This window comes from Schistocerca cancellata, chromosome 1 (assembly GCF_023864275.1).
Source record: "Schistocerca cancellata isolate TAMUIC-IGC-003103 chromosome 1, iqSchCanc2.1, whole genome shotgun sequence".
Classification (NCBI taxonomy): Eukaryota; Metazoa; Arthropoda; class Insecta; order Orthoptera; family Acrididae; genus Schistocerca; species Schistocerca cancellata.
Window position 1 is genome coordinate 975,287,552 of NC_064626.1, and position 23,005 is coordinate 975,310,556.

A 23,005-nucleotide genomic window follows, 5' to 3' on the forward strand; every position below is an offset into this window, starting at 1 on the left:
GTATAGCGTACACAAGGTGTAAGAGGCAGTGCGTTTGAAGTCAGGTGACTGACGTGACAAGGTTTCCAACGTAATTATGGCCCCTCAACGGGATTTACTAGATTTTGATTGCGCAATAGAGCTAGATGCAAGGGACTCTTCATTTCGGAAAGCGTTAGGGAATTCAGTAGTCCGAGATCCACAGTCTCAAGAGTATGCTGAGATTACCAAATTTTGGGTACTACCTCTCACCATGTACAAGGCATTGGCCAACGGCCTTCACTTACCGACCAAGAACAGCGGCGTTCGCGTGAAATAAACGCATAAATCAGTGTGGGACGTACGACGAAAGTACCAGTTAAGACAATGCGGCTAAATGTGGCATTAATGGGCTATGGCAGCAGATGACCGACGCGAGTGCCTATGCTAACAGCACGACATCGCCTCCAGCGTCTCTTGTGGACTCGTGACCATAACGGCTGGACTCTTGACGACTGGAAAACCGTGGTCTGGTCAGATGAGTCCAGATCTGAGTTGGTAAGACATGATGTACTGTTCGAGTGCGGCGTAGACCCCACGAAGGCACTGACCCAAGTTGTGCACAAGGTACTGTGTGGTCTGGTGAAGACTACATAATGGTGTGGGCTTCGTTTACATGGAATGAACTGGCTCCTCTGGGCCAAGTGAACCAACTGAGACCATTAGCAGCGACTCCAAACAAAGGCGGAATTTTTATGGATGACATTGTGCCATGTCACTGTACCACAGTTGTTCATGAGTGATTAGAAGAACCTTCTGGAAAATTCGAGCGAATGATTTGGCCACCCAGGTCGCCAACATCAATATCATCCAACATTTATGAGACGTGATCGAAAGGTCAGTTCGTGGATAAAATCTGGCACTGGCAATGCTTTCGCAAATATGGACTGCTATAGAGGCAGAATGGCTCAGTATTTATACAGGGACTTTGAACGATTTGTTGAGTAGGTGCCACGTCCAGTTGCTGCACTAAGCCCGAACAAAAGAGGTTCGTCACGATATTAGGAGGTATCCGACGACTTTTGTCACGGCAGTGTACAAGAGATACGTTGGATTCATTTGATATAAGTATAGTCTTGGTCAAAGAGCTTGTTGCTGGATGTCTCGATCGACGTTTCTTCGATAACCAGTAATCAGTTATAATATTATATTACATACTGCAGCAAGCCCATTTCAACCAGTTTCCGACTGAACACTCCGAAAAGAAATGTACGCAGTGGGCATTTGGGAACATCGTAAAAGGCCATTGCTCTCAGCAGCGCTAAAAGCTACACGTCTTCAATCTATAAACAATACAGGGAAAGGACCATAGCTGACTGGAGGCGTGTAGAGTATCCGACGAGCAGCGACTTTTTCTCTTTTTATACAACATTATACGTCGAGTGCACCAACGACTCAATAAGACGTTTAACTCGCAGAGCGCAAACTGTTGACGGAGTGTGTGGTTTAAGCCAGACGTAGTTCAGTAATGTCTTTTTTTTCGTTCCATCACTTGAATCTTCTCATTCAAGTTGTTTATTTCAACAATGTCATTCACAAATTATAGTCCTTTCTTCTGTATCTTCCTGAAGAGTGTGCTGTAGACACTCACGTCTTCTAAAATCACCACTGTCACATTCACAGGGCTTCACGCATGTGTTCCTGTTGTTTATAACACTCTTGTCATGTGAGACACTAACCTTCTTTCCTTGCTCTGCCTCCAGAGCTTATTAGCGAGTCTGGAACTTTCCATGTAGAGCCAAAGGCAGTTCTTGACAAAGCTCCTGAATCTCAGATGACAGCGATATAAATCAGTTTCGAATTAAATAATTAGTACAATGGAAAAAAGTAACAAAGATAATGAATCGAGCGATGCGTTGCCAGCTCGCAAGAACGTTGTAATCACTACGCGGCAGCTGCTTGGCGCGGGGTCGTAGGCCGGGCGTTGGGTGTCGGCTGCAGGTGTTCGTCATTACGGGCTAACACATGTCCGGAGTGTAAACAGAGCCGCGGCAGCACTTGGCCGCCAGGCGGTGCGCTGTCCGCCCTCTTAATTACGTGGCAGCATCGGCGCTGCCTAAAAACGCGCGGCTCGCTGCACCACACGTGTGGGGCATGTGGGAGAGGGCGCCGGCGCCGCCATGTTACAGCCACTACACTACAGAACACCCTCACACCGATACGTTGGCACGTGCCGCCTTCACTGTGGAAACAGTTTAGTAACCACAGTTTCCTATTACAGCTGCTGTACTTTATTACACAGACGAAACGTACCTAAAGCCGCGACCGTTACCTCAGGGGTCTGTGTTCGGCCCTTGTAATCCTGGAAGGTTTGAGTTTTCCTTTTCTTTTTTTTTTTTCCAAATGCTTTATCCACTCTCATTAGAAGCGAGGAGCAGGCGTCTATATTATAGTGACTTACAGCATGCAAGGCGCTGCGGTGAGGCTCTAGTCAATCTATTCTGCTGCAGACATACACTGACTATCCCCTTTCAAGATGCAAGTTCACCACTACGGTCCAAGCGTCTGCAGTGAATTGTGCGCAGGTAAACGGAAGGAAATAGTTGGTCCAAACATGTGAACTGTACTTATATGGCCTGACTGAACATTGCTAATTACTAAGTAGTGAAGATTATCAGCTACTGTAGTGAAACAAGGGTTACGAACATGTACATTTATTGGTTGCGAATTCAATAATTTTTCGAACAAATATGGATCAAACACTCATCACGGGAGAATAAGTGCATGTACATGTGTGAACAAGTGCTAATTCTGGCTTTCCAGAGGGACAGGGCTGGAAAAGTTCTCATAAAATAGACCGAATCAAGAAGAAATAGTGTTAATCGAAACTATTGTATGTTGGTGATAATGCATTGGAAGGTTAGTGAGTGAAGGGAAAGAGTACTCTAAGAGTAAAATCGTGGCCGGAAGATCACCACACAATGACTGATTGATCAATATGAAAGAATGTGCCTATCATCCCTTAGGAATTCCGTATTGCGTGGCTGTGACATAATTTGCGCGAGAAAAGGTGGGGTGGTTGCAGGCGGAGCCGGGCGCTAGCATGGAGCGACCTGTCTGCTCGTGAACTTCTTTCTTCTCTCGCGGTGAAGAAGACCGTTCTCTGCGCCGGTCAACTACCAAATCCGTCTACTGTGGCTTCTGGCTGAGAAGTGCTTTCTGTGCCTCCTGGCGTAGCAGTTGAAACGTCCCCTTAGAAAAATTTATACACGACTGTGCTTAACCTGACACACAATATTATTTAGCGCAACGCAATCTGACTTTCAAAAATCCCTACAAAAGAATGGCCCTGACTAACATTAAACTATACCTTTCACAAATAACTTACCTCACCAAAAATCTTCATTACTCGAACTACTGCAATACAGCGAGCGCCACTATTGCAAGCTAAATAAAAGATTCGAACTACAGAAGGCACTAACTACTGATAGGCATAGTTAGCAAATGAAAGATTTTGATGGAGAACAAACAATGTATTTACCTTAATATCATCACAAGTCATAATATATGTAATTTCAAAACCCCGCCATCTCTCTCCTCACATCCACCACTGCTGGCGGCTCACCTCTAACTGCGCAACGCTACGCGCTGTTCACATCCAGCTGCCGCTGCCTAACACTACAATGGCAGACAACAATGCAAACTACCCACAGACTGCACACAGCACAGCCAGTGATTTTCGTACAGAGCGCTACATAACGTTGCCAATAAGAAAACATAAACAGCCTACTTACATAGCCCCCATGCTCCCCAAAAAAAATTTTACAAAAATGTTTTTGGGCAGTGGCCAATAATGATTTGAAAAAATTTTTCATAATTACAATAACAGAGATATCAAATGCACACACTTATTTATACAATGCTGGTCAAAAGCTAAAATTTTCTCACAGTCCATAAAGACAGTCCAGATTGTTCATCACAGTAAAATTTCAGTGTTTTTTTTTTTTCCTAAGTCTGAGCAGTAAAAGACAATGCACACGGAAGTAGTGGATTTCCATGCAGTCGTGAAGATGTAGTGTTGTCCTTTCAACGGAAAGACTGTGCTGACTCTTGACATGCAGACAGGTAATGGGCCACAACAGAGCAAACCCACAGCAGAGTCATTCGACGTTTTGAAGAAGATTGGTAGGTAGGTCATCACAGAGCAGACCCACTGTAGTCCTGGTAGAGAGTATGGTGTTGGTGTTGGTGGGCCACCAGAGGTGCAGACCCACTGCAGTCTTGTAGAAATAATGGTACTGGTGAGTCAGCAAAGGTGTAGACCCACGGTAGTCCTTGTAGAAAAAATGGTATTGGTGGGTCATCAAAGATGCAGACCCACTGTAGTCCTTGTATAGATGGCCAGCAGCCATCTGCTGCGACTGTGGAGGTGCACAATCACCATCGAAGAACCTTGCGGAGAATATAGCAAGTCCATAACCACCACTTGTGCACTCACAAAGTTTTTGGAATTGTCCTTAGAACCAGCAATGCTGTTATCCAGTCCCTTGCTGAATTATTAACACACGTGCAAACACTATCAGTCCCTACTCCTCACATATTGTCCATATACTATGACCAACAGAAAACGTGTGCAGTGAAATGAATGCTTACAAGTTACTTAATTTGATGAACTGGTGTCAATTACAATATTAGAACATAAGAATACAATTACAAAGGTACAAAATACATCATTAAAGAACATAACAATACAGATAACATTTGTAGTACAGGCTTTACAAAAGAATCGAAATAACATATACATCAGTGTTACAGGAATTATAAGTACATACATAAAAGATCAGAATAACTTTTGAAACATCAACTTTACACATGAGCATTAAAACAAAACAGAATACATAATGTCTAAACATCTTTACAAAGAAAATAACATATTATTAATGCAAGGTATATTTGAGGATAACAGTATTCCCCATCATAGTTCATGTAGCTGAGTATTAGAAAAATTCATCAACATAAGTCTTATCAGATAAACATATAAAGACAGGAAAAACATAAATACACAAGAGTACACAAACACATAGTGGGATAACACAAAGGGAAAGGACAGGGTTTGTTTTCAGTGCAACATTTGGTACTGCAGTCCGACCCAAAACTTCATTCCATATGTCGTCCCTCAGTTCATGACAAATTTCAAAACTCCGCCATCTCTCTCCCCACATTCACCACTGCTGGCGGCTCACCTCCAACTGCGCAACGCTACGCGCTGTTCACATCCAGCTGCCGCTGCCTAACACTACAATGGCAGACAACAATGCAAACTACCCACAGACTGCACACAGCACAGCCAGTGATTTTCGTACAGAGCGCTACGTAACGTTGCAATAAGAAAACATAAACAGCCTACTTACACAGTGTTTACTATGACTTCCGGTGAAGAAGTGCCTGGTACTTTGCTCTCCTGCTCCTTCACAGTGGACACCGCCAAAACTGTCATTTTGGACAATCTGAAACCACATATTTTATTTCACCAATCCGAAAGCTCCAAACAGTTTTGTTCTGGAAGGTTTGGTTGCCAATCTCTTTTGGTCCTCTTCGTTAAGAGATTGACAGTTTTGAAGGTTGTTGTTGCATGAGGATATTTCCTTCTCTGGAACTTGATTTTCTGTTGTTGAACTATTCTTGTTTTATACCTTTTATGGTGAGAGATTTTCTGTGGTTTCCAAGTCTACTACTCACTGAGTAGCGATCTTGGACGTTTGCACGTGTCGTGCATTTGGTCGCATTGCCCAAGGATGTCTATAGTTCATTTTGTGACACTTGCCCCTTGGCATAGGAGGATTTTGCCAGGGAGCGAAAGTGCATGATGAGTACTTCTAATCCTGAAGCTTCGCGTAGGCCCGCTGTCGGGAAGCGCATTGGGACCTGCAGAGCTCGCCTTAGTGATCTGGTTTGGGCTTTCTCCAGGCAGTCTATCGTCGATCTGGCTACGTACCCGCTTACGGGGCATACACATTCCAGTTTTTTTTTTTTGTCATCAGTCTTCTGACTCGTCTTCAACTATTTGCTGGATATATTACAATCTCAGTCTTCATCTACAGTTTTTGCCCTCTGCGGCTCCTTTCAGTACCATGTAAGTCATTCTCTCATGTCTTAACAGATGTCCTGTCCTCCTGTCCCTTCTCCTAGTCAGTGTTCTTCACATATTCGTTTCCTCTCCGATTCTGTGCAGAACCTCCTTATTCTTTACCCTACAACTTCCGACATTCGTTTGTAGCACCACATCTCAAATACTCTTCTGTTCCGGTTTACCCCCAGTCCATGATTCACTACCATACAAAGCTGTGATCCAAACGCACATTCTCAAAAATTTCTTCCTCAAATTAAGTCCTATGTTTAAAATTAATAAACTTCTTTCGGCCAGGAATGTGCTTTTAGCTAGTGCTAGTCTGCTCTTGATGTCATCCTTGCTCCGTCCGTCATTGGATATTTTGCTGCCTAGTTAGCAGAAATGTTTACCTTCATCTAATTCGTGACCGTCAATCCCGATGTTAATGTTGTCTCTGTTCTCCTTCCTGCCACTTCTCATCACTTTCGTCTTTCTTCGATTTACTCTCAGTACATGTTCTGTACTCATTAGACTGCACATTCCATTCAGCAGATCATGTAATTCTTCTTCACTTTCACACAGGATATCAATGTCAGCAGCGAATCCTATCACTGATACCCTTTCAACTTGAATTTTAGTCCCACTCCTGAACCTCTCTTTTATTTCCTCGTTGTACAGATTGACAGTAGTGGCGAAAGACTGCATCATTGTATTACACCCTTTTAAAGCAGAGCTCCTCACTGTCGATGGCCCATTTGTATTATTCGTTCTTGGCTCTTGTAGATACTGTGTATTAACCATCTCTTCCTATAGCTTGCCCCAATATTTTTTTGGAATTTTGAAAATCTTGTACCATTTTACAACATCGAACGCTTTTTCTAGGTCGATAAGTCCCATGAAAGTGTCTTGATTTTTCTTTAATTTTGTATCAATTGTCAACTTCAACTTCAGAATTGCCTCGCTGGTGCCTTTACCATTGCTAAAGCCAAACTCATCGTCATGTAATACATCCTCAATTTTGTTTTCAATTCGTCTGTATATTATTCTCGTCAGCAACTTGGATGCATGAGCTGTTAAGCTGATTATGTGACAATTATCACACCTGTCAGCTCTTGCAGTCTTCGGAATTGTATGGATATTTTCCCGAAAGTCAAATAGTAAGCCGCCAGAATCATATATTCTACACGCCAACGTGAACAGTCGTTTTGTTGCCACTTCCTCCAACGACTTTAGAAAGCTGATGGAATTTAATCTATCCCTTCTGCCTTATTTGTTCTTAAATCGTCCAAAGCTCTCTCAAATTCTGATTCTAATACTGGATCCCCTACCTCCTCTTAATTGATTCTTTTTTCTTCTTCTACCACATTAGACAAATCTCCTTCTTCATAGAGGCTTTGAATATACTCTTTCCAGCTATCCGCTCTCTACTCTGCATAAAACAATGGAATTCCCATTGCACTCTTAATGTTGCCACGCTTGTTTTCAATGTCACCGAAGGTTGTTTTGACTTTCCTAAATGCTGAGTCAATCCTTCCAACAATCATTTATTTTTCGATTTCTTCACACATTTTATGCAGCCACTCCGTGTAAGCTTCCTTGCACTTCCTACTTATTTCTTTCCTCAGCAACTTGTATTTCTGTATTCCAGGATTTCCCCGAACATTTTAGTACTTCCATCTTTCGTCGATACACTGAAGTACTTCTTGTGTTACCCAGATTTCTTCACAGTTACCTTCTTTGTACCTATGTTTTTCTTACCAACTTCTGTGATTGCTCTTTCTAGAGATGTCGATTCCTCGTCAACTGTACTGCCTACCTATTCCTTATTGCTGTATCTATTGCCTTAGAGAACTGAAAGTGTATCTCATCATTACTTAGTACTTCTGTATCTCATTTCATTGCATATTGATTCTTTCTGACTTATCTCTTAAACTTCAGCCATTCTTCATCATTACTACATTGTGATCTGGGTCTGTATTTGCTCCTGGGTACGCATTACAATACAGTATCTCATGTCGGATTCTCTGTCTGACCATGATTTAATCTAACTGAAATCTTCCCGTATCACCTGGCCTTCTCCAAGTTAACCTTCTCCTCTTGTGATTCTTGAACAGAATATTTGTTATTACTAACTGACATTTATTACAAAATTCAATTAGTCTTTCACCTGTCTCATTCCTTGTCCTAAGCCCATATTCTCATTTAACCTTCTCTTCTGCACTTTCCCCTACAACTGCATTCCTGTCTCCCATTACTATTAGTTTTTCATCTCTCTTTACGTACTATGTTACCCTTTCAATATCCTGATATACTGTCTCCATCTCTTGATCCTCAGCTTCCACGTCGACATGTGTACATGAACCATCATTGTCAATGTTGGTATGCTATCGATTCTGATAAGAATAACCCTATCACTAAATTGCTCACAGTAACACACTCACTGCACTCCCTTCCTATTCATAACGATTCCTACTCCCGTTATACCATTTTCTGCTGCTGTTGATATCACCCTACACTCATTTGACCATAAATCGTTGTGATTTTTCAGTTTCACCTCACTGACCCTTTCTGTATCCGGACTGAAACTTTGCATTTCTCTGTTCAGATTTTGTAGCTTCCCTATCACGTTCAAGGTTCTGGCATTCCATGCCCCGACTCGTAGAACGTTATCTTTCCGTTGGTTATTCACACTTTTTCTCATGAAAACCTTCACATTGGCAGTCCCTGAGATCCGAATGGGGGTTATGGTTCAAATGGCTCTGAGCACTATGGGACTTAACATCTATGGTCATCAGTCCCCTACAACTTAGAACTACTTAAACCCAACCAACATAAGGACATTACACAACATCCAGTCATCACGAGGCAGAGAAAATCCCTGACCCCGCCGGGAATCGAACCCTGGAACCTGGGTGCGGGGAGCGAGAACGCTACCGCACGACCACGATCTGCGGACCAATGGGGGATATTCCGGAATCTTTTGCCAATGGAGAGATCATTTTACAATTACAGGCCACAAGTCTTGTGGATACGCATTATTTGGGTTTAATGCAGTGGTTTCCATTGCCTTCTGCATCCTCAAGCCCGTGATCACAACTGATTCTTCCGCCTGTAGGGGCAGTTTTCCACCACAAGGACGAAAAGGAATCCTGAGCCTCTGTCAGTTCGTCCTCCATCTTTGAGAAGGCCGTTGGCAAAATGAGGGTGACTACTTGTGCTTGAAGTCTTCGACCGGCAATGGTGATTATTAATAAAATTGTAAGCAGCTATGGGTTTCAAGCCCGGGACCACGGACGTTTTGATCAGTAATCAAAGACGCTACCCTTTTTCTTTTTAATCTCATTTTGTTTTATACTGTTCGGTGTATGTGTTCGGGGCGGACGTCCGATGACACCCGTTTAGGTTCCTCGTTGACCCATTCACTCAGTTCCTTTTTTTTTTTTTTTTTTTTTTTTTTTTTTTTTTTTTTTTTTTGTTACAGAGGGTAGGTAACACTCTGACCTAACACGGTGAGCTACCGTGCCTCCTAGACGAGACGTGCTACCCATATTCCTGTAGTGGCTCAATTAGACGCAACACCTGTGCTGGGATTAAGGGAACTGTTAGAGTTGAAGACTGGATACAGGACGTGCATTCTGCCAAGAGCTTTTCTGCGAAGCTCCTCTATGTGACATTTCCAAATCAGGCGCTTATCAAGTGTGACACCGAAGTATATCGCTGAGTTTCTCCAGGGGAGATACAGGCCCTGTAGTTACAGCAACTGGCAGGGTCCTCTTGGAGGTCTGAATTTACCGCAGCATCTGGTGAGGAAAATGGTTTGCGTCTTATCGGTGTTGAGGGATGCGTGCCATTGATTTGCCCATTTTTTCGGCCTGATTAAGGCGATTTGCAGACTTCTTGTAACCAGGTTTCTGTTTGTCGAACAGGAGGAAAATGCAGAGGCATCCGCGTACTGTGCAGTGTGTACATGTTGCGTCGTAGGCATGTCTGTAGTGTACACATTGCCTCAGGACCAGACTTTTGGGCACGCTTGCACCGATTCCTCTTCTGGTCGAGGGGGATCCATCGATGTCAATTGCGAAAATTGTGATATTCCTGACTGTGGTCAACAGTATTTTATCTTGCTGGAAGCTCACCTCGATACAGCTTGATACACTTGAAGCAGCATATGGTACAAAAGTGGGGTGAGGAACAAGTGACAATGTGCCAGTCTATATCTACATCTACATCTACATCCATACTCCGCAAGCCACCTGACGGTGTGTGGCGGAGGGTACCTTGAGTAGCTCTATCGGTTCTCCCTTCTATTCCAGTCTCGTGTTGTTCGTGGAAAGAAGGATTGTCGGTAAGCCTCTGTGTGGGCTCTAATCTCTCTGACTTTATCCTCGTGGTCTCTTCGCGAGATATACGTAGGAGGGAGCAATATACTGCTTGACTCCTCGGTGAAGGTATGTTCTCGAAACTTCAACAAAAGCCTGTACCGAGCTACTGAGCGTCTCTCCTGCAGAGTCTTCCACTGGAGTTTATCTGTCATCTACGTAACACTTTCGCGATTACTGAATGATCCTGTAACGAAGCGCGCTGCTCTCCGTTGGATCTCCTCTATCTCTTCTATCAACCCTATCTGGTACGGATCCCACACTGCTGAGCAGTATTCAAGCAATGGGCGAACAAGCGTACTGTAACCTACTTCCTTTGTTTTCGGATTGCATTTCCTTAGGATTCTTCCAACGAATCTCAACCTGGCATCTGCTTTACCAACGATCAACTTTATATGATCATTCCATTTTACGAGTAAATCACTCCTAATGCGTACTCACAGATAATTTATGGAATTAACTGCTTCCAGTTGCTGACCTGCTATATTGTAGCTAAATGATAGCTATGTATTCGCAGCACATTACACTTGTATACATTGAGATTCAATTGCCAATCCCTGCACCATGCGTCAATTCGCTGCAGATCCTCCTGCATTTCAGTACAATTTTCCATTGTTACAACCTCTCGATATACCACAGCATCATCCGCAAAAAAGCCTCAGTGAACTTCCAATGTCGTCCACAAGGTCATTTATGTATATTGTGAATAGCAACGGTCTTACGACACTCCCCTGCGGCACACCTGAAATCACTCTTACTTCGGAAGACTTCTCTCCATTGAGAATGACATCCTGCGTTTTGTTATCTAGGAACTCTTCAATCCAATCACACAATTGGTCTGATAGTCCATATGCTCTTACTTTGTTCTTTAAACGACTGTGGGGAACTGTATCGAAAGCCTTGCGGAAGTCAAGAAACACGGCATCTACCTGGGAACCCGTGTCTATGGCCCTCTGAGTCTCGTGGACGAATAGCGCGAGCTGGGTTTCACACGACCGTCTTTTTCGAAACCCATGCTGATTCCTACAGAGTAGATTTCTAGTCTCCAGAAAAGTCATTATACTCGGACATAACACGAGTTCAAAAATTCTAAAACTGATCGGCGTTAGAGATATAGGTCTATACTTCTGCACAACTGTTCTACGTCCCTTCTTGAAAACGGGGATGACCTGTGCCCTTTTCCAACCCTTAGGAACGCTACGCTCTTCTAGAGACCTACGGTACACCGCTGCAAGGAGGGGGGCAAGTTCCTTCGCGTACTCTATGTAAAATCGAACTGGTATCCCATCAGGTCCAGCGGCCTTTCCTCTTTTGAGCAATTTTAATTGTTTCTCTATACCTCTGTCGTCTATTTCGATATCTACCATTTTGTTATCTGTGCGATAGTCTAGAGAAGGAACCACAGTGAAGTCTTCCTCTGTGAAACAGCTTTGGAAAAAGATATTTAGTATTTCGGCCTTTAGTCTGTCATCCTCTGTTTCAGTACCAAGGGGAGTTGTACTGAACTTGCTTCTGATTGGTCGGCACAATCAGATGTTAGGTGCCAAAACGCCTAACTTCTCTTATTAATTATGTATATGCTTTTCATTGTATTTAACCCAGTTTTCAGTATGACAGGCTCTCGTGGTTACCCTTCGAGTATATAGTTTTTTTTATTAAATGTCACTAGTTTTGAGTAACATAAGAGTAATGATATTAAAGCCGAAGTCCTTCAGACACCTTCGGGTCGGTTTGGCACGCCTGGGATACGAAGTTCTTCGGCTGCGCTGGTCACACTGTTTCGGGCGTTCTTCAGAGCCGGATGTGTATCTCTGTTTCGGACAGCATGTCGTACTCTACATCGTAAGTTGTCAGAAAAGTTACCGTACTATTAAGAAAGCTATGTCAAGTGTTGTAGAAACAGTGTAAAAAGTGATTATTTAAATTATAAACAAATGGGATACATTAATGAGAGGTGTCGCCTACCATCATTTTCACTACTACAGATCTTGCCCTCTGTAGATACCGAGACTAACCTGGGCAAGTGGCATACCATAAAAAGCACAATCACAGGTTCGAGTTCGAGATGACATCATAGCGGCCACGGCTGAAGAAGATCCCACCACCGACGAGCTGTCTTCTGCGCTGGGGACGTAACTTTAGAAGAGGACAGGTTAGTGGACTCTTATTCAACTTCTAGAGATCTCTCCGGCTTCCAGACCTGACTTCCAACACGACAACGTATAATTTATGAAGTCCTACCGGAGAGGAAGTTTTTTACTTTGCTGACGATCTCCCTGGGGAAGCCTAGGGCGGAGTAGTCCAGTGTGCTAAGAGTGTCAAAGCATTTTTCTACATCTACTATGACCAGCCCGCAATAGCCCTCTCGGTTGAAGCTTTCTGCAGCTGTTTCAGTCACCCTCATAATGTGTCTGGGGTTAGGGGGCGGGGCAGAATATTTTTTCTAGAAGATAAAGTAAAATTTCGGAAGTATTTGCTCTCGTCTAATATGATCCCGTATAGGGGTTAGTAGAAAGTATATTACTGATGATCTGTAATAATGATTCCGAACACCGACCTATCCAACTCCTCATTCCAGCAACGTGCGAGTGCCGCCCTATGTCACAACACCGATACCAAAAATTCCGAGTTATCGAATGGCGACCCGCCAAAAACTTTCCATGCATCTGTTTTCTCAATGGTTACACCTAATATGTCAATGGCCTCTCGGCCTGTTCCGGCACCCCGTGGCTACTGCACAATACTGCGATGTTATCGCACGGGACACGCCGTTTGTGTCGGTGATCTGTCCTTTGAAGAAACTTCTGTATTCATATTCGCTGACTGGCGAGGACAGAGTGAGTTCACTGACTCGGCTCGCAAGTGCATTCTTTTCCAAGTGTGGTTAATTCTGTAATAGACGCCCGCGGCGCTCTGCCGCAGTGAGAACGGCAGCGAGCGGCCGCGCACTGGACTGGCGGTGGCCGGCGTTACTCTCCTCCGCGCCTCCAGTCAGCCGCCTCGTTCGCTGAAGGCAGGCCAAAGCGAGCAGATACCGTGTGGGCCTTGTTCTCACTACACACTAGCTACCAGAATTAAGAGAAGTTAAAGGAAATCCTGTACAATCTTCACCTACTTCCACAGATAAAACCGTTCTTTCGCATATCCATCGGAGTTTACTGATCAATTTGACCTATCATGAGAATGAACACGAGGTTTGGCTACAGTCTGGCACGTTTCAGGTATGTAACATTCACGAGACGTTTCTAATGTTACGGGACTCAAATACACGCCTCTAAATAGCCTAACAATACACACTTTCATATAAATCAACGCAACGAAATTATTAGGGCCTGCTTATCTCATGAATAACGTAACTGCATAAGCAACAAACTTCGTGAAAGCAGTAAGTAGCACTAATAAGTGTTGGCTTCTCACTTCAGTGATCGGCAGTGTAACGGAGTTGTTTCTTCAAATATGTATTCATTAATTTACAACGAATACCACAAATAATCACTTAAGAAACCATTCAGTAGAGCTCTAACACCCCTCTTACCTGAAAGAATGAGTCGGTAACACAGAGCTACCACTTTTCACATGGTAGCACCAGCGACCAACAACACAAGAATGAACGGCGAATTACCTTACACAATTTCTAAGAAAACTAGCTAGTCTGCAAAAGGTTTTGCTGAACTGTAGCACCTGCTTCGTATCACGCCATGAAATATGTATAGTTAACCGTCAGAATGACTTCCACCACATCCACTATTTTGTTTGACATCGAATCTACAAGAGGGCTGCACCCTCTATCAGATTTACATCAAGCTTGAATAAGAAAATTGAACTATCTATGAATTCACTATGCAGTACGTGTTGCTCATCATTTTTTAAATTCCTCATAAATGAGAAACGCAAATTACAGCCTAAGGCAAGAATCCCATTCATACTATTCTATTTACAAAACCAAGTTGCTATTGTCGTATATGTAATCCGATATCATCCACAAAACGAGTCCTTGCACTTCTCGGAAATCATAACGTGGAAGAATTTTATACAAAATGAGCTTAGAAATGTTGCAGTAACTAGTCTCCAAGTATTTAATAACTCGCAATGTCTTTAAGCCTACACCACTGCGTGCGAATACATGCCTAATAATGGCGCACAGAATGATACAAAACCTTATCGGTTATCTTGCACGCTGTACAAACTGTCCAGGATTATGGCTCTCCATCGAACTAAAGTAATTTCGTCAGAACAGCATACTCGATCAAACACATCTCAATGGTGCTAGCACTAGTATTGGAACTAGAACTCAAGTGGAATGGAATGGTCGACCTCCTTTCGAACAAGCAAGCACATGGCATTCTGTACCGGCCAAGCTCGTGATTGGTTGATGGCCAACCGCATACGAAAGACTATACCGCAAAGCAGTGACTGATCAAAGAACCTACCAAACTATGGCTCGATACATACGGAAACTGGTGAAGTTAATATATCAGCCATTGTTGTAAAACAAATACTGTGGATCTTAAAAAAACGGAAGTGGCTGGCAAAGAAATGAATAAGTCAACGAACAGGCACTTGCAACTCGCACAGGCGCACTGGTCGCTTTTAAAAAAGTCATTTCCTTTGCGGTGTTTCATTAGTTTACTACAGCAGTCCCATATGGAGTGTATGCAACTGAGTAGATCAGTAGTAATTCCTGATGGAAAGGAAGTGATACTGATTTTACCTGGTCATTGTGTAATTAAGTTCCATCTTGAAGACAGAGTCTAGACCTCAGGAATACTCATGAAGCCATTGCTTTCAGCCAGAGTGTAGTAGTTTTATCTTCAATGTAAGTTTTCTCGCACAGATACATACAGTAGGGAATATGTACCTGAAAACTGCAGCCCAGTTTGCTTTGCTTGGTGGTATAGGTTTGCTAAGAAAAAGGTTTTGTCGTATATTATGGATGACAATAAAAAAGGAAAGAAAATTACCTGCCAAATAACGTTCGGTAAAACATATCATCCAAGTCATCTGATATGTAGGTTACTTCACTGTCAACTAATAATCACTATTTTCAATTACTTGCCTAACCTGTTATCAGAGACCTTCTAAATCACGGGCCTGTCTTATAAACTGTCTCCATCATATCCGCTCCTCACAGCTTCGATATAGTTTCCTGTGAATCCTACCTGTCGCAGGTGTTTCTGTAGTCCATCCTCCCATCTTATTCTTGGTGTTGCCTAAGAGCGCTTTCCGTCCGACCTTCCTACCAACACTACCTTTGGAAGAGTGTCCTCTATCATCCTCGCACCATGTCCAGTCGGTTGTAGTCGCTTAAGGTTTTCTTTTTGCACAATACTGGACTGGTTGTATTTCTTCCACCCTTTTTCTTCCTTCAGTAATAATAAAGAGATTGCCTGTACCACACTTGCCCGTCCTCTGCTAGAGTACTGCTGTGCGGTGTGGGATCCTTACGAGGTAGAATATGTTTTGTGTTCATTGCCCATTCAGCCATATCAATAGTGGAAAGACGATACGACAGTGTGTTGTAAATGATCAAACCTGAAGAAAAAGTCACCTATTCCCCGAGCGGAGGAAACCTCCGATTTGGCTGGGAATCGAAACCGGTCGTCTACGGTTACGAATTTGCCGCGCTGACCGCGCAGCTACACAGGCAGACTGCCAGAAAAAATTGACAGAGGACATCGAAAACATCGAGTGAAAGACAGTTCGTTTTGTACTACAGCTAAATAGGGCAGAGAAAAGAGAGTTGGGGTGGCAATCATTAAAACAAGGCCAATTTTTTTTCCGCTGCGAGGTCTTTTACCGAAATTCAATTATCAACTCACTCCTCTGAATGCGAAAATATTTTATTGGCTCCAACTTACATAGGGAGAAACGATCATCGTAATAAAATAAGAGAAATCAGAGCTCATACGTTAAGATTTGAGGGCTCATTTTCTCTATCCGTCTTTCGAGAGTGGAACGGCAGGGAAATAGTCCGAAGGTGCTTCAATGAATCCTCTGCAAGGGACGTAAGTGTGAATTGCAGGGTATTCATGTAGATGCAGATGCAGCCTGGCCAAAAAATCTTTCCCATGATCTTTCTCTCAAACCCCATTAGTTTTCGCTATCGCTTTTGATTTTTACTCAGTCTTTCTGTGCCACCTAACAGCACTGGGACACTTGTCGTAGTGTATTCTTTCGGTTTAACTTTTGTTGAGCTTACCCACCTCTGGTTTTAGCCTTTTTTATGACCTGGAAGCGCTAACCATTCCTTGGTTTCTTTCTAGGTGAAAATCATGCCTTCGGTTGAAGTACGACCAAAGTATTTTACTTTCTCAAGTATCTTCAACTTCATCTCTTGGACCTGTGAATCCCCTGGCACCTTGTGGTAAATTCCATCACTTCTGTCTTTCCTGGGTTCATTCTCAAGCTCACCTTTCCTGCACGACTGCTTAGGTCCTCAACCATATTCTATCATACCTTCCCCTGACTCTGATGAAGCTGTCGTATCATCAGCAACTTGTAGAATTTGAAGTTTCCCACTGAGACTGATGCCGTTCCTATTCTTTTCATTTCGGGTACAAGTTTTCAAGGACAACGTCAAATAATTTTGAATGATAATGCTTCACAACTTCCTTTGACATTCCTCTTTGATATCATAATTTAGCTTTCTTCTCTTTTGTGCATGCATTTTTAATTTGTCAGGTACTCCTAACTCCCTAGAGATGTTGTATAGGCTCCCTTTATTTTTCTCCAGCATTCATTTATCCGAATTAAGTTTTGAGGTATTTTCCCCAACTTGGGGGAAAAAATACGGAAATCACATTACCTGGAGTTGAGCTAATAAGCAAACCAAGACGCACGCAATTTTCTCTAGTCAGCAGTTAGATGACCATAGCTCGCCAAACAACACCCAATCGGCGTCAGACCAAAAGCTCAAGCCTGCTAAAAAGAAAGTCTTATTCTCAGTTCAGACTCAGGAACAGCGTTATTTGCAACTTTTAACAATACCTTGTAAGAGGTATGCGCTATCTGCGATATGAGAATCGCTGACCAGAGAGCAGTGTTGACTGCAGTACGAACTGTGTAACTGTAGCAGTTAGTTGTTGCTAGTCGCTAGTCTGAGGTAGTCTGCGCTTGTCTGCAGTCTGCTCTGGTCGGGAATCTGGAGATGGACTATTGCTGTATAAGGTAAAGAAGCAGCGTCGCGCATATCTAGTGATGTATTTGAACTGTCATCCAAATGTTTTTTAAAAATGTCCAAATAATAATTTTTGCAATATAAAGTAATTTTTTAAAAGCATTCATTTCAATTTTAAAAATCAGTTTCTTCCTTTCACAAATCACAAATGTATGAGCCAGCATTGCACGGAGCTGTGCCGGAAAAAACTAAGAGCAGATATATTCGCCGTTTTTATTGAGGTAAGAATTTTTGCTTTTTATTCAGAATGATATTACAGGGCCACGACGCAGCACTGCTGTCGTCGAAATTTTACCAGGTTACTGAATTTATATTTTTTATTATGTGGATTAAGAATTTTTCTGTTTCGTGCTTACATTAAATGAGAAAATAATTTTGTGGGTACATTAAATGGGAACCAGTTTTGTTCTGAGGCCACACAAAAATGAGAATCGCTATCCATAATAATAATTATTTTTAATTTCAATTTTTAAAATATTGTGGGGAGGTTACACTTGGCGTGAATATTATTTGTGTTCACATTTTCTGTTTAGAGGTTGTGGTGAAGAATTTGACGTGTGGGGAGGTTACAACCTGATTGCAGGTAACGACAGTCAGTTCACTTCCTAGCGGCTAGCTGTGATGCTTGACCATTCACATCTGTATATCTTTCTTAATTCACATATTTTTTCCTCTTAAAAAAAAAAAAACAAAAAAAAAACACGTAGAATGTTCAGAATGTAACCTATGAATAAACTTATTTGCAATGTGAATGTGAAATGATTCGTTCCACAGCATTACGATCTATCGTGTAAAATGATGTCTGGAACATGTAACTTATTTACTAACTAACTGCCATCCAAGCCGTGTAATCCAGCTGCATGCCTCATTCGACAGGGCTGACAAGCTGGAACCTCTTGCATCCCCAGTAAACCTGTACAGTACTGTAATAAAATCACGACTCACAAAGCTGAAACAACAAAATCTATCATTTTTATTAGTATATCCACTGGTGACCTGAGTATGGTAAAAGTACACTGCCACAAAAAAAATAGTGCACCCGGAAAGACGACGTCGAGTTTACTCTGATGGCGGCACATGCCACTGTACTGTTAAGGGTTTCAACGTCGTCCGCCAACAAATAGCGTAGTTGCGTAGCTACCAGAGCACCAACTGTGTCTACCCTTTAATAGATAATGCTCACAGCCAGAAGGCTCAGTGTGGTGCAAACAGGGGAAGCAAGCAGGCTGCTTCCTACAGCCAACTACATGAGCTCGAAAAGGGTCAGATTGTGGCCTTCAGAGTGGTGGGACGGTCCTTTCGGAGAATTGCCACACAAGTTGGACTCGCTGTCTCAGTTGTGCAACGATGCTGGTATCAATGGTCACGTGAACATTCCCACACCTGTAGACGAGGTTCTGGATGTCCACACAGCAAAGACGGTCTCCAGGATCATCATCACTACCCTCCCACTGGCAGTCCTCTCCCGGAGATCCGAATGTGGGACAATTCCGAAATCTTTTGCCAATGGAGAGATTATCATGCCACTTCTTCAATTACAGGTCTACTGTATGGTGATCTGAGTCTGTATCTGCTCCTGGGTACGCCTTACAATCCAGTATCTGACTACGGAATCTCTGTCTGACCACGATATAATTTAACTGTAATCTTCCCGTATCACCCGGTCGTTTCCAAGTATACCTCCTCCACTTTTCATTTTTGAACAGAGTATTTACTATTACTAGCTGAAACTTGTTACAGAACTCAATTAGTCTTTCTCCTCTCTTATTTCTTGTCCCAAGTCCATATTCTCCTGTAACCTTTTCTTCCACCCCTTCCTCTACAACTGCATATTAGATTTTCATCTCCCTTTACATACTGTATTACACTTTCAATATCCTCATACAATTTATCAATCTCTTCATCTTCAGCTAGCGACGTCGGCATGTAGACCTGAACTATCGTTGTAGGTGTTGGTTTGCTGTCGATTCTGTTAAGAACGACACTGTCACTGATCTGTTCATAGTAACATACTCTGTGCCCTACCTTACCATTCACAACGAACCTGCTCCCGTTATACCATTTTCTGCTGCTGTTGATGTTACCCTATACTCATCTGACCAGAAATCCTTGTCATCTTTCCACTTCACTTCACTGATCCCTACTATATCTAGACAGAGCCTTCGTATTTCCCTTTTAAGATTTTCTAGTTTCTCTACCACGTTCAAGCTTCTGACGTTCCACGTCCCGACTCGTAGAACGTTATCCTTTCGTTGATTATTCAATCCCTTTCTTATGTCACCCTCCCACTGGCAGTCCTCTCCCGGAGATCCGAATGTGGGACAATTCCGGAATCTTTTGCCAATGGAGAGATCATCATGCCACTTCTTCATTTACAGGTCACATGTCCTATGGATACACGTTACGTGCCTTTAATGCAGTGGTTTCCATTGCCTTCTACACCCTCATGCCGTTTATCATTGCTGATTCTTCCCCCTTTAGGGGCAGTTTCCCCACCCCCAGGACAAGAGAGTGCCCAGAACCTCTGTCCGCTCCTCCGCCCTCTTTGACAAGGCCGTTGGCTAAATGAGGGCGACTTCTTATGCCGGAACTCTAGTTGTCAAAGATGATCACTAATCAAAATTTAAGGATCGGCGGGATGATTCGAACTCGTGACCGAAGACGCCGCTACCCCTAGACCACGGATCCAAAGTCCGATTATTGATGAAATCTTCTCAAGTTGTCAGGCGAGTCGTGACGTCGTGTTGTCGCATCGTTTCAACAAGATCAAACTGAAATTTCCACAGTCGGCATGTATGGGCAGACATCATTCCTCGAGCAACTGGTGGAGCAAATCATCAACGAAGATTTTCTATCATTGTTTGGACCGGCTTTGTTTATTCCACTCAGGCTGAAAGGACAAAGTTACCATAATTTCGCAAAGAATGTTCTGCCTGATCTGTTTGCAGATGTGCCTTTAGCTGAGCGACAAAACATGTACTTCATGTACGATGGATCACCTCCTCAGTTCAGTGTTAATGTCCGTCGACTTCTAAATAACAGTTTCGGTGGCGGATGTATAGGTAGAGATGGCCTCCACGCTCTCTAGACCTAAACGCAACGGACTTTTATTTGTGGGGGCATTTGGAAGCTCTTGTTTATGGAATCCCAGTACTAGATGTTCAGAGTCTACGTACCCGTATTATGGAAGGCTGCGAAATCATACGCAATATTCTAGGGATACATCAACGCGTCCAAGATTCACTCCGACAGCGGGTTGATGCACGTGCCAGTGCCCACGGAGGGCATACTGAACATCTCCTGTGAGAAACGGTAGCATGTGGTACGCTGGTGTGTTCTGTTAGTATGCGTCTCCCATGGTTAATGAGTTGTAACCTGAGAAACACGCATTTCCACACCCATATTCATGTAACGTAATTTCTTCGTCTACGTGTGAGGGATGTGTCCCACATTTTGGCTGTAGATTTTTGTTACATCCTGTATAAGAAAAATAAAGCGTGAATACCAGCAAGACAAGAATTCGTTAAACTTTAAAATGATGAAATGTTGCACAAAGATGTATAGGTGTGTGTTATTATTAAGGAGGGGGGGGGGGAGGGGTAGGACGGAAAACCGGCCGACTTGGAGCAGGAGAGGCATCACAGGACATTTTAATTTCCACTGTCTATAGTTTTACAAATAAATTCATAAAACTTTGTCAGCATCACCAGGAAGGATTCAGGATTCACACTCATTGCAGTGGAAAATCGAAAACATAACAAAATAAATTTTTTTTACGTGTGAAATTTCATTATTCTTTCACTTACTAATGACTGCATTTGTTGCTATAGCTATACTTTTCTTCATAAGTTAGAGAGATTCTTCGATAAATTTTGCACAGCATGCAAACCATACTTACAGGTGTATGAAACTCTATAATTTATTTAATTTATGAAAAAACGAATGAGCTGTTATATTTTAAACTTCATGTTTAGAAAAAACACAAATTTTGTAGTTAAATGGGATCAATTTTTACCACAGTTTTTAATAGATTTTGAAAATTCTAGAGTTTCGTACACCTTTAAGTATGGTTTGTATGCTGTGCAAAATTCATCGAAGAATCTCTCTTACTTATGAAGAAAAGTGTACCTATAACAACAAATGCTGCCATCAGTAAGTGAAAAAAATGATGAACTTTCACATGTAAAAAAAATTATTTTGTTATGTTTTCTTACTTCCACTGCTGTGAGTGTAAATTCTGAATCCTTCCTGGTCATGCTGACAAAGTTTTATGAATTTATTTGTAAAATTATAGACAGTGGAAATTAAAATGTCCTGTGATGCCGCTCCTGCTACAAGTCGGCCCGTTTGACGTCCTACCCCCCTTAAAATGTGCACTATCCATTGGAAGACAACACCTTAAGTATAAATAATTATGGAAATTAAATGAGAGCTGGGTTAAAATAAGCGTTCGATCATGTAAGATCAAGACTCAAGCAATGGGCTGATACATGAAGTCGTAAGAAGACTCTATACCAACTCGATAACGGACGTGACGATGTGTACTCACTTAAACTCTACGTAAATTCTTGCATGGTGCTTCTTAGTTCTGAGTTAGTTCACTCACTATATATCGTCACGTTACAGGATCTTCTTACAGCTGTGTATATCAACTCTTTCCTTCGTTCTTGCTCTTTGATGATTGAACGCATATTTTAATCCAGCTCTCACTTCATTTTCGTAGTAATTTCTGCTTAATGCATTGTCTTCCCAGCGATAGCGCTTGTTTTTAGTGATAAGGTACACTGATCCATCTTTGTACAACATTCTATCATTATAAAGGTTAAGCAGTTCTTGTGCTGGTGGTGCCCTGTTTTTCTTATATAACTTGAGGAGTACTCTGAACCTTTCTTACCGATGGGATTTTTTGCAGCTGAGTGGTTACTGTTTCACGCTATCTGTTTAAATTTTTTGACCCCACTTTCCAAGTGCACCATCTTGTATGATTTCACTGCACAATTTGGCATAGTTTTGTATATGACATGATCTTTTCCTATTTTCTTTTTAACCTAGGAAGTAATACATTTTGGTACTACACACGCATTATGCACAGTTCCATCTTAAATTATTTTTTATTGCAGTTAATTGCTATCTTTTTCTGCTACTACTTTGTATATATTTTTACAGACTATGACTATATCTTTTTGCACTTTCACTATTACATCAACATTATGATATTTCTTATTCTTAATTTCTTACTAAAAGAGGTTCGTATCTTGGGCGCTGAATATGTAGGTTGGCTACATCCCATTATATAACACTATTGTGTTCCATACTTGTTTTAATAGATCTGATGTACTCCGACTTTATGTCTATAAACTACTGGTGTTCATATTACTTTTA